Source organism: Podarcis gaigeae (assembly GCF_964106915.1).
Source record: "Podarcis gaigeae genome assembly, chromosome: 9".
Classification (NCBI taxonomy): domain Eukaryota; kingdom Metazoa; phylum Chordata; class Lepidosauria; order Squamata; family Lacertidae; genus Podarcis; species Podarcis gaigeae.
The window spans coordinates 30,712,486-30,728,666 of record NC_139685.1 but is presented as its reverse complement, the minus strand read 5'-3'; the positions used below and the strand labels follow the sequence as shown (position 1 = coordinate 30,728,666).

The 16,181-nt window shown below is 37.5% G+C and overlaps 1 protein-coding gene across 27 annotated transcripts in view; it reads left to right on the top strand.

Annotated features, from left to right (window-relative positions):
* Positions 1-16,181, top strand: part of TENM3 (teneurin transmembrane protein 3) — a 1,240,854-nt gene that overhangs the window by 806,122 nt on the left and 418,551 nt on the right. The gene's annotated exons all lie outside the window — the stretch shown is intronic.

Genomic DNA, 16,181 nt, shown 5'->3' with positions numbered 1-16,181 from the left:
GAAATTTTCTGGAATAACATTAATTTCTAAGCATTTTGAAAATCTGAATAAAAGTTATTTAAATTCATTAGGGTGACCCATGGAGGCAAAGGGGGTGAAGGAGATAAATGTACATTTTTATGGGTTCTGCAGTGCTTTGTGGTACTCTGGTACACATACACAAGCAATTGTCCTTCACAGCTTTGCTATAAAGCTGTTGTTTGATTAAGAGGCGTATATACCATCTCTTCATTCTCAAGTGTACTTCAAGCTATTCACATTTTCACTGCCGTAATTGTATTGAAATTAATGGTGTTACACAGGGACAACGAAACAAAACAAAAAGAAGGAGATATGCAGTGGTGGTCTAGATCCTAAAACAGTATGAAATTGTCTGGCTTTCAACTGCTATTTTTCTATTATTATTATCATTATTATTATTATTATTAATTATTATGTGCCGTTTTGATTTTCCTCTCCCAAGTGTGAATTCACATGGCTCTTTGCCTGTAAAATGGTTTGTTTCAGCTGGTCCAACAGAGGTCACATTACCTGCCGTAACCTCCTTGCTTCCTACTCTGGGCTTTTGCCACATGCTGTTTATAGCATCATAGGTAAAGCAATTGTAACAAAGATATTGCAACACAGATGTGTTACGATACGTAGCTTATATTAAAGCAATAGGAAATAATATGACAGATTTCTCATTAGTAAAATGTAATAATGGCTTACATAAAAATGAGACAGCCTATTAATATTTTCCTTAGATTCACATTTAAAAGAAAAATATTGCTATGACTGTAAGTATCCTTATGATGCATGCAAAGAAATTCATTATGCTAAAATGATCTGGCATGCCGAAACTAGCCCGAGCTATATGAAATTTTAAAGATATTGCTGAATACCCATTCTTTAATTTTAGTAAAATAATGAAAAACATAATTTACTTTAGTTTACAACGCATGTACATGCTAATTGATATGAAACATCTTTTTTTACATATCTATTGCAGCATCTTTCGTGGTATTAAAAACCATTTCTCTTTTTTTATATTTAACTTACTTGCAAAACCAATTTGAACATTTCTGTTGCCTACCCATTCACCTACATTTCTGTGACCTGTTTGTTAAAGTTGGAGTTTTGGAGATTTAAACATTCCTTCCAGCAGGTTACAGCATATTTAAAGTAAATAAAATAGGCATGTTGTCTTTTATGTTAATATAATAGCAAAGGGATATATCTGGGATAAAGAGCAAAAAAAAAAAGGCATGGCATTGGGTAACAGAAAAAAGACAATTACTTTAGGGAATGTAGATCATGCCTCACTTTTACTAGGATAAAATAATTGTAATATTATAAAATAATAGATCCCTACATTGTCCACCAGGAAGAACGGGATGCCCACCAAATACATGATGGAGATACAAGAGGCAACAGTCCAACACATTTGACACAATTCTTTGTTGCGTTTGTAGATGCTCTCTTCCCATCTGACAGTCTTTCTTTTCTTACAGAAGCAGAGTTTAAAAACAATTACAGTCACAGTCACAGTACTTGTGCCTCTAGGTTGTTGTTGATATGTCACATCCCCTCTGTATTCACAAATGGTCATTTATTTATTAAAATTAATTAATATGTAATAAGAAACTGCTACAGTTGGGAACAACTTCAAACTGGAGACACGTTTAAAGCAATCTGGAGTGGTTTTGAACCAGATGACATTTCCTTTAAATCATTGCCCACTTGGTGCTTGTGAGAATTGAAAAAAATGCTTTCACTTTTGCCATTTTGAACGCCTCATTTGTTATTTAATATTTTGTTCTTTGCACTTCCTATAGAAGTTTTCCTGCATGCACAGACTTTTTGGTGCATACACAAAATAGATATTATTTGTGTAATGTTTAGCCCTATTCTATACATGTTTTGTAGGAAATAAGTTTAATTGAGTTCTGTGTTCTCTTCAAGTTAAGTGTGAATAGGATTGCGGTCTAAGATAATTTAAAGCAGTGCTTTTTTCTAAAAAAATGTTTAGGGGTACTCTCATTTTGACTCAAAAAAAACACCATTTTATAGTTCAAATCGGGAAAAATAAATACAGTAAATGGACAAAAGTACAAAGATTCACAAAATGTTTAGGGGTATGCGTACCCCCAGAAAAAACACTGATTTAAAGTATGAGTAGAAGTAAAAGTATTTTTGCATGAACAAATTAGACAGACAGACAGACAGACAGACAGACAGACAGACATATTTAAATGTTCTTATGGAGACCAAGGCTATCAAATACACCTCATCTGCAAGAAAACGAGGCCAGCTATATTTCTATTTATGTAGAAGTCCCAGGTGACACAAGAGTAGCACCACCTATTTTTTTGCAAATCAGATGTTACAGGGCTGGCATGCCCCTTCCTGCAGATTCTTCCTTGCTCAGTTGAACCACTGAGTGAAGTTTTCACATCCTGTTAAAATACATTTATTCCTAACAAGCACAATGCTTGATTGGCACATGCATCTCCACAGTTTCCCATAGTCTAGGAATACTGAAGAAAATTATTTCTGCATTCATATGTTCGACCTTTTAAACAAACCCACATACCAACAGAACGCAAGCACTTTGTCCCATAATAACTTCTTAGTTTGTATAATACCAATATGCTCCGGCTGAAGACCATATTAATATTAATGAAAAAATGGAAGTCTGAGATTTAGTGACTCTTGTTCCCTCCCTGCACCACCCTTATATTAAATCCATTAGCTGAGTTGAATGCACATTAATAAATAAAAAAAGAAAGTAACTCCCTATTCAGAAACCGATTAACCTGACCTTTGCTATACTTACGCCTTCATGTGACCACTATGATGTCTGAAGTTGACCTGTGTGCTGATGTTATCTCAGATGTAACCACTGAGCATTCTTCTTTTTCTCATATGGAATGTTTGTGATTAAAATTGCTCTGCTTTCGATGGAAAGTGTTATAAATGGATCAGAAATGGTACAGCTGTGCCAAGCTTTTTTGTGAATATGATGTTTAGTAATAGGACTCATTGAAAGGCTCCCAAGTATAAATATATATGAAATAATTTGGCAGAGTCATTAGGGAAATGATTCAGTTTATTGCTTTGTCTTTAAAATTGGTACTGTGCAATTTATAAAAGCAATATTGACTCAGGACTCAACCGGTTCCTGGACGACCAGTGGAAAAAAATATTTGTAATTATTAAGGGGGGAAATAATCCCTGTAGATTAATTTTTTCTACAGAATTAATAATCTCATGTTCAGGGCTGTACCTTTGGACTCTTAAAATATAACTTGAGATTAAATATTTTAAACCCTTGGAGCCATATAGGTCTACTATGACTAGTTTGTTTTTTTTATTTGACAGGTACAAAACTAAGTCCACTTTTCTGTTTGAGTGTTTTGAAATATATATACAAAACAACACTGTTGGGTGTGCATGTAAAAACTGAAAGTGTATGATCACAAAATGGAAACAGCTACCGGAGTTGCCAATTTTCAACATTCATAGGGATAATAACCTTGTTCCAACCATACTAAAGGGTAATAACCAGCAACACCAGTTTTCTAGATCTAGAAAAATATACAAACATAGGTTCCTATATTGGAACTTTCAATTGTTATGATTAATGGGAGAAAAGTGCAATGCATATGAGAATAAAACCTATGAATGTCATAAAGTGAAATGTAGGAACAAAGCCACTACAAGCAGAGTCCACTGATAACTAGATCAAACTCAAGTTGCTTTGTTGTCTTCTGAATAATGGTTACTTCTACACATCCCAGTTGTGTGTATTGTGTACATATATGCAGGATAGCGGCACGTGCGTTTTGTGCAGCTTCTCAAGTTAACTGTCTTCAAATTAGTATTTAGTATTATATATTGATACATTTTCCCAAAACGCATTCAGACTCTGGAAAGAGAATTCTTTGTTTTCAGGTCCTACTCGTTTCTTCAGACAGGTTAAGAATGGTTGAGTGGCAAAAAAATAATGTTTTCCCACTACTGTATTTGCTAAATGTCAAACCAGTTGCTACAAGTAGGTGTGTGTAAACATCACTCTGATTTAGAATAAAATCAGAAAAGCCACCAGTAGCAGCAAAAGTTTCAGTAGGCTGAGGTTTGGGGCAGAGGATAGCAGCGGAGAGGAGGTGCTTAATCATTTCCCTGTTGTCTGGTTTTTTTTCATTGAATATACCCTTTCTTGAATTGCACTTTATCCCCCAGGGTTCTGAAAAGCAATTTTTAGTACACACACAAAAGACCATCAGGGAAAGGGTGCATCCCTTTCCCAGCCTTCTGAAGAGTAGCCTCCTGAGGTTAAAAGCAAGCAACAAACAACCAACAGGGAAGTGTTAGAAACCTGTGCATATAATGTCAAGTTGAGTCTTGGATTTATCAGCAGTTGTCTCTAACTGAGACTGAATAGAATAATCAGTAGAGTCCTATGTCTTAAAATACCTTTACTGGTGCGTAGAAGGCATCGTCCAGCCAAAGTGAAGCATTTTAAAGTCCCCTTACTTTTACTAGGAGAGTTAAGTGTGAGCTGAATTCTCTATGGTTGAAATTAAAGGTGCTTAAAATGTAGTTGGATCATACTCCATTTCTGTAACCCAGTTTTATGTTACCTATATTTGTATTACAGTAATAAAAAAAGGTTATTACACCAATAACAATTCAGCTAGTATTTTATTTGAGACATAGCTTGCAATAATTTTGTTTTGGCCAGGAGTTAGTCCATCTATAACACTTGATCCAATCTCTGGGTACTAAAATTAAGATCCAGAGTACACAGAGAAACTAGGAAATGGTGATCGCTGTACATCCCTTTACTGCCACCAGAATGCTTGCTGGATCAGACCAAAGGTCAGTTTAGTCAGTCATTCTGTCGAACATCTGTTTGAGCCAAACGTTCTAGGTGCAACTCCACTCAATACACGATGGTGATATTCAACCCCTTTTGCAGATACGGCTAGCAAGGTTGCATTGAACACGGTCAAGCTTGTTTATGAGTAATCATGCATTGGACTTTTCTGCGTGCAAAACCAATCCTCTGTGTATTTGTCAAATCATTTTTAAAAAGCCGCTGATCCTAGTTTACTTGCTGTATTATCAACTCTCTGTCATATATAATATATCTCAAAAATATTGGTCATAGTGCAAAATGTTGTATGTATACATTATGATAGTTCTGATAATCCAAACTATTTCAACATCATTCTATGCACACAACATTAAATATTGTGGAACTTAGTGGCAGTCCTATACACATTCACTTGGGAATAAGTCCCATTGAACTCAATGAAGCTTCTGAGTAAACATGTATCAGCTTCCACAGTAAGCTGTTTAACATCTTTATTTCCTGTACTTGACAGCGTGCCCATCTTAATAATATTCAGCATGAAATACAGTCACCAAGCTGTATGGACATATCAAAGCTATAGCTTCAGTTTATACACCATTATTCATATGTCTGGCATATGTGCGGAAAGCCCTGTCCCTTATTTCCTGAGCAGAATCACTTCACAAAGCATCATTCGATGCATATGAACTGAAAATATTTGTGCAACCTAGAGAGAGAATTAATGGAAGCATTTCTGTATGAGCTCAGCCTGATTGCTTAAACTAGTGCTACAAAAGGGGCAACAAAGAAGGAATAAATACAATCATAATCAGTTTTGTCCTCATCTTGCACAGGAGCCTCATTTCCAGAGATAAATTAAAGATAATCCCACCGCTTGACTCTGCATCTTTTTGCCTAATACAGTACTTCTGCTAATAAGAATCCCCAGTTAAAAAGTTAAAATATAATTATGAATGAAAGAGCAGAGAATTGTTATTATACATGTTAATCAGTGAGAACAGAGCTCTTGACTCTCTTACTTTGAACAGAGATCTCCCACTGTTTATGCAGAGCCTCCTATCTCCTCTTGAAGAAAGCCTTTGCCTTCGAGAAAGTGACTGTTGCTCTCTGTGCCTGCAGCAGTCCCTTCTGCCTTCTGTCAGTAACACCAAGGGAGAGAGGCCCCTTCATATAACTTTGGGGAAACTCTGTCTCTTGAAGCTTATTCCTTGCTGTTAAGGACTCATTAGCTATTATAGTACAATTAGGACAATATTTATGTCTGAGCATTTAATGGTAATTGACTAGCTAATAATTTGTATTAATGGGAAAAGGACAGAGTGTCTGCTTTGATAGCAGAATAGTTTCTGTTAATCCAGAACATTTATTGCATTTTTTTTTCTCACTGCCACCTTCTTCTTGCCTTCAGTTCTTTGAGTGCTTTGGTTTTGATAGCACATCTTGCTGTATAGCAGTAACATCCTTCCATGGGGGAATATGGCTCCTTACTTAGTGCCCAGAAAATTGCTTGGAATATTTGATGGGATGCCTCAGAGCTGTCCAGGAAGATAAACTACCACCCTGATAAACATGCATGACTTCTGCTATCAAGGATGTTTAATAATTTCTAAACCTAATTCTTCACTAACCATAACATGTTGTGCTTTTACTATTTTAAGTAAAATGCTCTGCCCTTTTTATCATGTCTAACTCCCAGCAAGCCCCCCACCCCACTATGATCCCAATGATTTATTGTACATTACAAATTTAACATTTTAAAGGGAACCACAAAATATTATATTAATGTTTCCATTTTTATTTTGGGATGAGCAGCAAACTCTGGTAAACTATTGGGGAGATCTGATAAAATATCATTGGTTGGCTAACTACACTTGGCTTTTTTTAATGTTTGTTTCTTGAGGTAATTGTTTCTGATATAGAAATATTCTGTTTTTCTGTGCAATTAGGGCACATTTTCCAAACAGAACAAATCTGGACATTTTAAACTCTGATTAATTTACTTATTTCCATAAACTTTAAGGGCTATGAAGGATAACACTGGCCAAGATCCAGCCTAAATTAAATACTTTAAAGTGTCATCAATGTATGCTTACATTTCTCAAATTGTGATTCTGGAACTTCAAAGTATTTGGCTTTGACTGGGTTGTATGCATTAATAGGGAGAAATTTAATAAATCTTTTTCTTCTTCTTCTACAATGTAAATAATAGTTTCCACCTACTTACCCAAAAAACAACCAGCTAAAGTAGCATAGGATCTACTACAGAAATTATGTTCATCTGTGCTCTTTTACTATGTCATTTTAAATGCTAGCTTAAAGTAAACAGGATATGGGTATGTGTGTGTGATTTTTGCATGTTTTTTTGCAATAAAACGTGTCCATTATTTATTGCCATGGATTACATTATTTAGCAAAGATGTATCACGAGTATGGGATGATGTGATTTCTTTGTTTGACTGTGAGCAGTACGCATCATTTCAAGTATATTTACCAAAAAAGTTGCATTGACCACATGCATATAATCTGTTTACAGTAAGAATCAGAAGGGTAAAAACAAATGCTATATGTATCATATGCAAAATATAGCCTTGTGTTTATTTTGCTGTAAGAAAGCTAACCTGGATAACTGTTGAAAATTAATAAAAAGGGGGGAGGGGAACTATACAGAAGGTGGCTGAAGTACCTTTGTATTGTACATTGGAAATGAAACATGGGCATAGCCTATGTGCACAAGGACGCCATGTCCTGTCTTCTCTCTCTTATAGCACTTAATGCAGCAGCAGCAAAAAGCAGCCTACTATTTCTTGTGAAGGTGCAGAAATGTTTCCCCGCAGTCATAGAAATTCTGTGACATAGTGATTCCCTTCAGTTTTATATTAGTGGATTTGCCCCCCATTGATACAAAGTGTCAGTTCAATCTAGGAGGAAAATCTAAACAAAATTAAACCTAATAATAAATTGTTGCCAAATTTGTGGTGAGAAGGACCTTCATGATTGTTTCACTGTCTTTTAAAAATATTCCTTTTTCATTTCACCTTCTGTCAAACCATTCCTGTGGGTGGGTGGGTGTAGGTGTACACTGTTTTAACTGAATTGCATAAGCAATTTACACCTCATTCCTATAAGGCTTTGCTTGGCGTAACTGCCTCTCATTCTCTCGCATGTCATCGTAATGCCAACTGCATTGGCGCTGCATCTGCATAACTGGATTAGGTTACCTGAAAAAATATTTGCCATTTCTGTGCGCTGCTCTGGTTTGCCAGAAGCGGCTTCGTCATGCTGGCCACATGACCCGGAAGCTGTACGCCGGCTCCCTCGGCCAGTAAAGTGAGATGAGCGCCGCAACTTCAGAGTCGGCCACGACTGGACCTAATGGTCAGGGGTCCCTTTACCTTTAAAGTCTATAAATGAAAGGGTGGGATAAAGGTGCATGGCAACCAGTTAGCGATCTCCCCTGAGAAAGGCTGTTGCTGACAAAGCCTGGAGATACCAGTAAAAATCAGGGCTTCTTCCACCCAGCTTCTGGGCATTTCAGTTCATTACAGTAAGAAGAAGAGAACAGGAGCACACACAATACAGAATGTGTCTCAGAGTTCCCAACAGAAGCAGCAGTGGTAGCAGTTTCCATTGGAAGTTGCAGTAAGCAATATCAAGAGAAGAAAGTGGGAGGAAATTATGACCTCAAACCAGGCTTCAACCCAGGCAAGCCAACTCCTAGGGGCAGAGGTGTTTTCGGACCCCTCAGTATTGGCTGGCAGGGGAGGAGGCCAAGTGGAGAGCCGAGCACAACATGGTTCAGTGGCTGGTTGCTCCTGAGTGCGAGAGACGAAGCCACCCTGCAACGGACTCTGCACTCGGCCTCCTCCTAATGATGCCGCATTGCATGCCAGGAACATGACATCACACGCGCGCAATGTGCGCTAGGCCCACTCAATCTTAGGTGCAAGATGGTGCCTCTTCTTGAATCTATATGGGGTGTGCAGGGGAAAGCGAGGATCAGCCAATGTATGTTATAAGGAAACACTTCTCCAGTGCCCTCTCCTTTTTAATAGGGGGAAAGAGTGATGAGGGATCAAGGATAAGGGATTTGAACTATAAATTCTATAAACAATTTGAGTATACATGATGTTAGATAAATTATAAAGCATCACATTTTGAACAGTAGAATTGCATGTGATGTGAAGCATTATTATTTTAAAAAAGAGATGCGGCTTCAGTGCTCTATGCATTATCTGGGCATAAGTCCCATCAAAATCAGTGGGATTTACTACTGAGAAAAACATGCATAGGATTCCACTCCATGGCTTCTAATAAGTATTGGCACTTACAGCTAGCTTTTAAAAACAAAACAAAATGCTGCAGTTCATTTAAATTTTCTTTTAAAAGTTTGGCAGTGAGTAACAGAGGTACAGGTTCTCTGGGCATCTGATAACCTAGAGAAAAATGCTGTAGGAAAAAGAATGGGATTTTATTTACTATCACTGTATCTAAAGCTATTTGAGGTCTCCTGTCCACTCACAACCATAATTATATCTCATACAGAGCCAATTGTTTCCCTGGAAGAATAATTACAACAGTGAATAATGGGTTAATATAAAACATAAAGTAGAGAGTTTAGTGGAGGAATTTGAGAACAGATAAGAAATATAGCATCCAACATATTCTTCCATAATTGTACAGTCCTCCAGAGATAATGGATATCATTATCAACGGCGCCTGTCCTAGGAAACTTGGCAAGGTTATGATTGTTTGTTACAGCTTTGGTTATATTAACATACACATTAATATTTATAAATATTTGATGTCATGTTAATTTTTCATATAAGATGATTTATGTAATGTTGCTGTGCTCTGTTAGAGGGCATTTACTGTAGGCTTCAAAAGGGAACTGGATTGATGCATGTTCTTTAAGGGGACTTGACTGTATATTACTGTACATACACACGATGAATCATTCCAGGGGAAAGTGATTCAAAAATAAATTATCTGAATTGTAGAAAAGCTCCATTAACATTTTAAATAAAACATAATGAAAAAGACCATACTAAAGTATTTCATATGTCTTATTAAATAGCAGGCATTTCTTGTCAACAACTGAAAGTTTTTATCTGAATAATGTATTCCAAATATTTTATGCCCCTTTTATTTTTTTCCTTTGGTCCACATCCTAAATTAAATTATGATCAAGTGTGGCTAATTCATATTATGGTGTGGATACATAAGTATAAATAGCATATCACCTATTGTTTGAAGTGAATTACTTTCCTCTTTGTCTTTTACAAGCAGAATAATGTTCACCTCTGTATGTCTCCATGAACCTAAAATGTAGGACTAGAATTGTGATTATTCATAAAACATTTGATGAGTTCAGGTAGTACTAGATGAAGGCTTTCATACAAATATGTGTAGATATTTTAGTTGTCCCATCCCTAACACTCAGGATGGTATCAATTTCCAAAGGATGCTAGAGGTTAGAAGAGATCTGTTGCTTCAGCAATGAAGCAACTCTGACTGGAAGCTCTTACAGGAAGTGGAGAAACTACTAGCTCAGAGTTAGGCTAGGTAAAAAGAGGGTGTTACTCATACTCATTTCGACTGAACAATTTGTGCATATGTGCTCAGCAGCCAGTCCTGAGGCATGTATCGCCTTGCATAAATCTCTGATTTGCAAATTCCCCACTAATGTAATACCAGCACACATGCTGCTTGCTGTCTTCCTTGGCCACCCTTAATCAGTGTCGGCTACAGTTCCTAATGGATGGGGGGCATCCTTGGAATTATGCTGAGTCAAAGGTTGTTACTGCCCCTCCTCCCCATTTGCAGAAGCCATTAACGTCCTCTGATAAGTGGGTCCATCCTCAGTGCTGGAACGTAAAGGATGTATCATCCAGTCAGGCCCTGACAATGACAGTGTGGCTGGGTACAAACCCACTCACTCACATCTTCTAATAACCAAAAGCCAACTGGAACGACAATGCAGCATGGAGGAGAGAGGAGAATCGTGTGCCACCACAGCAAATACTTGAGGATGCCAGCCAGGTTCTACTTATTAGAAGAGGTGAGTGACTGTAGAAAGACACACTTGCTGCATCCATGGATCGCTGACAAATGAAACCAGCTGGGGATTATGAAACTGGAGAGTCACTGAGCATGTCAGCATCAGGGCAGGGTGTTGTTTGCTCCCCCCCAACCAACCCGCCACTCAGGGCACAAGCCCTCTCTCCCGCCTCCTTCAGAAACTAGCCTAACCAGCACAACATATACAGCTAGATGTAAAATCCTCCCCAACCCAGCCATTAGTCACACACACCTTTTTATTTTTATTTTCATATTCTTGTGGTGGGGATTTGGAGACTTTTATTTTATTGGTGGGACAGTTAATGTGATAAATATGAGGTGGCAGGGTGTTTGAAAAAGTGGTTAAAAAGCTTTATCACTCCTTCAGGTAGTGGCAAAACAACAATAAGAAGCAACAGAGACTGATGTTGTTCCTCAGTGAGAATGCCCCAATACGAATGGGACAACTTTGTTTCATTCCTTCTGGGCTGTTCTCACTGATGAGTTCTGTGTTGCAATTGTTGAACACTGTATGACCTTTGTTGTTAATTGCAGCCCTGCTGCCACTTAAAGTGGTGACAAAAGTTTTTCCTAGTACAGTGGTACCTCGGGTTAAGAACTTAATTCGTTCTGGAGGTCCGTTCTTAACCTGAAACTGTTCTTAATCCGAGGTACCACTTTACCTAATGGGGCCTCCCGCTGCCACTGCGCCACCGCTGCATGATTTCTGTTCTCATCCTGAAGCAAAGTTCTTAACCCAAGGTACTATTTCTGCTAACCTGAAGCATCTGTAACCCGAGGTACCACTGTAAAAGAAAGACAGCAACCATTTGCCACCCCATATCTATTGTGTTAAGTCATGCACACAGAAACACACACAGAGAAAAATACGAGAAAATTTGCCCAAATATCACAAAAATATTAAGAGATTGTTTTGCCCACCTGAACCCTGAAATGCAGTAAAGTTTGGGCTGAATACTTTAACCAAGCACTACAATGTACACAAACTTGAAGTTATGTTAATAAGAATTTTTGCTGTGACATTGCATACCCCAGGGTTAAATAAAAATGGAATTATAATATTCTTCAATTTTGCTTTTTCTGGTTGTAGAAATAAATGTTGAGTCTTCATACAGAATGCCAGATAAGGGCTTCACACTTCATAGGAGTAGTTTCCTTGGGGAGGAAAGATCCAAGACAATCTGTGACAATGAGTGTGACTGCCTGAACACAGCAGTATAACTAAAATGATGGCATGCATCAGTAGGTCTTCTCTGTGGAAACATCAGTGTGGGCACCATGTACAGGGAGACTTTGGCCATTTTTGATAGACTGGTAAAATGGAGTAAAAATTCAAGTATCCGTGTCTATTTAGTAATAGTTTATATTTAGTAATAGTTTATACACAATATATGTTTCCATTTAAGTTTATTGGCTGTATGTGGTGGTGGTGATTATTTAATTTTGTTTTTAGAAGACTTTAACAAGGATGAATTAAAAAAAAATATGCTGACTTATGCAGCAGCTGATTCTAAATGAATATTTTAACAAAGATTTGATGTAAAAAAAAAAAAAGCCTAGCAAAAGTTCCATTGATTAGATAGGCATGAGAAGCCTGTATCCCACTAAATCGTATTCCCTGTCTCTGGTTGTTGAGAAGCAGTGGCAGAATGTTTATGATATTCCCTTTAAGACTGTTCTGAAGGCAGACTGGTCTTGTCACCATCTCACCTTTATTCTTGATAAGGAGCAGAGGGAAAATGCCTCATCCCACACTTCCTTCTTCCCACTTGCCTGTGCATTCCAACAACAATGGACACTTCACTGAATGCCTGCAAGTTACAGATATAAGAAGAACGCTGTGTCTTCTCCTTATTGCCCCACAGCTCTCCCTACAAACCACCTTCTCTGTGGTGATGCATTCAAGTTTCCATTGTGGTAGCAATAGAAATAGGTCTAAATTCAGTTGCAACTTCATATCTCAGTTGATCCAGAATGAGCCATGTCCTTGTTAAGAGGTAGGTGATTTGGAAAATTTTCTTTTTCCCCCAGTAAATCACAGTGGAGGCATACCTCACAGTACCTGTCTTGAACTTGAGGCAAACAGCAGGTAGCTGCAAGGGATGGTTCAGTGAAAATATCCTTCTGCCTTGCCCCACTGGATATTCAGAATAACCAAATAACAGAAGTTCTGAACTTCCTTTCGTAGTTATTTGATTTGTTTCACTAAGAGATTATACCCTAACCAAAGGGTATTGAGTTCTCTTCCTTCTCTGTCTCATTTTATAATCCAGCATTGAATTGGCTGTAGGTCAAAATGTAATGGCTGTAGTGTAAAAAGGCTACACCACGGCAGGAGTTAGATACCACATTTTAAAAAATAATAATAATGCCCTTGTTCACTTTATGCTGCTATTTTAACATACATTTTGATTCAGATAAAGTTCCTTTGCTCCACCACATTCCCCTTTAAGCAGGCTATACCCTTTCTCAATTCTTCATGCTTCTCTGTAATTCTTTGAAATATTTTAATAGTATGCCAGTTAAGAAGCATAGTGGACGCCTTTGCAGATACCTACCTGAAAGTTACACATGGGGGTATGAAAAACTATAAAAATTATTTTCAAAACGTACAATAAAGTAAAACATTGGAGGATGGCCATAGTACCATAGGGACATCTTGTGTCTCTCATTCCCCATACTTCAGACCAAAAGGCGCATTTGGAACTAGCAAGCTAGGTGCAATCTTATTCTCCTTCTCTTCCCTTCCAACTGCTTTCCCTTTCCCTATTAGTGTATATGTGTGTGTGTTATTACCATTGTCATTTTATATCCACGCTCTCCTTCAAGGAACTTAAAATGGTGTACATGGTTCTCCCCTTTTCCATTTTATCCTCACAACAACTGTGTGAAGTAGATTATGCTGAGAGACAGTGACTGGTTCAAGGTTACCCAGTGGCTGAGTGGGGTTTTGAATCATGTTCTCCTAAGTCCTAGTCCAAACTCTAATCACCAACTCTGTTTTCTGTACAATCTAATGGTCACTAAAAGTCCAAACTGGCACATTTGGAAGTTTTTGTTGGAAAGACAAAGTCTGAGTCAATTAGCACATCGTATTTTTTGTTCTTATCCATGTTCCTCATACAGTGGTACCTCAGGTTAAGTACTTAATTCGTTCCGGAGGTCCGTTCTTAACCTGAAACTGTTCTTAACCTGAAGCACCACTTTAGCTAATGGGGCCTTCTGCTGCTGCCGCACTGCCGGAGCACGATTTCTGTTCTCATCCTGAAGCAAAGTTCTTAACCTGAGGTAATATTTCTGGGTTAGCAGTGTCTGTAACCTGAAGCGTATGTAACCTGAAGCATATGTAACCCGAGGTACTACTGTACAAATAATATATTTCTGTGAGAAGTGTAATGTAGATAAGTGCTCCAACTTCAACGATCAGAGAAGTTACAGAAGGTACAAATTGCTGTAGCTGCACCTTGTACATTCTCATCTTGAGCACATATTATACTATTCTGGCAAGTGAGCGATTCATACAACAAGAAACGTTTGTAAAAATGAGGCTATTTTTGCCTTGTGCTGCTTGTGTATCAGTGTCTGTGTGAGAAGCAGAGACAGCAGAAGCTGTATCACACCCTGTGCAAAACCTAGTTGGAACACTGACCTAGTTAGATCAATGAGATTGCTCCGTCCATGTATTGCTGTGTTAAAAAGGGGACTCAAGGAGCTGCTATGAAATCAATAAAATATTTAGGACAGATTACGATGAAGATCTAGTCTTTTGGATAAGATTAGTTTTTTAAAGGGAGAAAATCCCCAAACTCCACTTACATTCATTAATCTGTATTGTAATTGTTATGCACTCATTTGGGGAAACTTTATTTTATTAAAAGTAATATTTAAACATTCAAGTCATCTTCAGCTAAATGACTACTTTTATTACCACTGTATATGCTATTCTTCTTTTACCCACCCACCCCAAGTGTTACATGTGCACTTTAAAGTAAGAAACATTATTCATGGATAAAAACGGCTTACAGTTTTAAGTATTGACTTGACTCCTAGCCTTTGATAATTACTTCCTATCTCCTTGGGCTGCTGTGATACATACCTGCAAGGTGTCCAAGTCTATGTCAACACTAGAGACACATGGTAAAATGGAGAACCTGCCATTGTAATTCTAATTCACACTTACAATTGTGACATCCACAACATGATTTAGACATTTAGTAATGCCAAAGTAGTTGATTTCTGAATTCTTTTAAAAAAAGAAAACACCTCATGGCTGCTTAATTGTGATGATGTTCTGAGTGCAAATTCACTTTAGTGCTACATCCAAGATGCAGCAAGAAATAGTTTTGTACCTTCTGCAATGATTCTGATAGTTCCTGATCTCTTGGTTTGACTTTTGGGGATTAGAAAAGGATTCAGTACAGCTTTGTTGATATCAGGCAACTATTTCCATTAGCTGGTGTAGGTCTTTCTGCAGTCTTTGTGTTGATACCTTCCCAGTGCAAATGGTTAAGTGTACTGTGGAGACAAAGTGACTGTGTTGATTTCTACCGCTACGGTTTTAGGGCATGGTTTTATTATGCCAGAGAGATTCCTGATTGCCAAGTTTTGGCAGCTTTCCATTCTTAATATTACATTAGTAGTGAAAATTGTTTAAATAAATAGATTATGGGGCACTAGGTATTTCTTTTAGCAGCTTTCTTTCTGTTATTATCTGAATATGTTTAGTATTTCATATTGATATATAGATGGAGGCTTCTAAATCAGTTGTAGTTAGGATGTCTCATTCAGCTGCATCATTTGTTCACTGATAAACTAAAGTATTTGAAATAAACAAAGAAGGCACAAAGACTCCACAGTTTTTAAAATAATGTGAAAAAAACAGAACATTACATTACTATTTCTTTTGGGAGGAATGAACTAATAATATGAACTTATATACAGCAAGTGAAAATAATTTGCCTGATGCTCACCTCCTCCAACAATACAGCAAATATTTGTTGTTTATATTAGTACTATCACAGTCTTATCAGCACATCTTCACTGTGATCATTGCTGTGTCTATGTCTTCTCTAATTTACTTAGGTTTTCTACAGGGACTACTCCATTCGGTTAGGTCTCATTCTCTCAGGCATTTAAGCAGCCCACTGGAACTTAAGTGTTATCTCAAAACAAGTATTTAGCTGAACTTGCGGAGATGCTAGCATAAGCTCAGTTCTGTTTTAGCCTTGTTCACAGCTTGCAA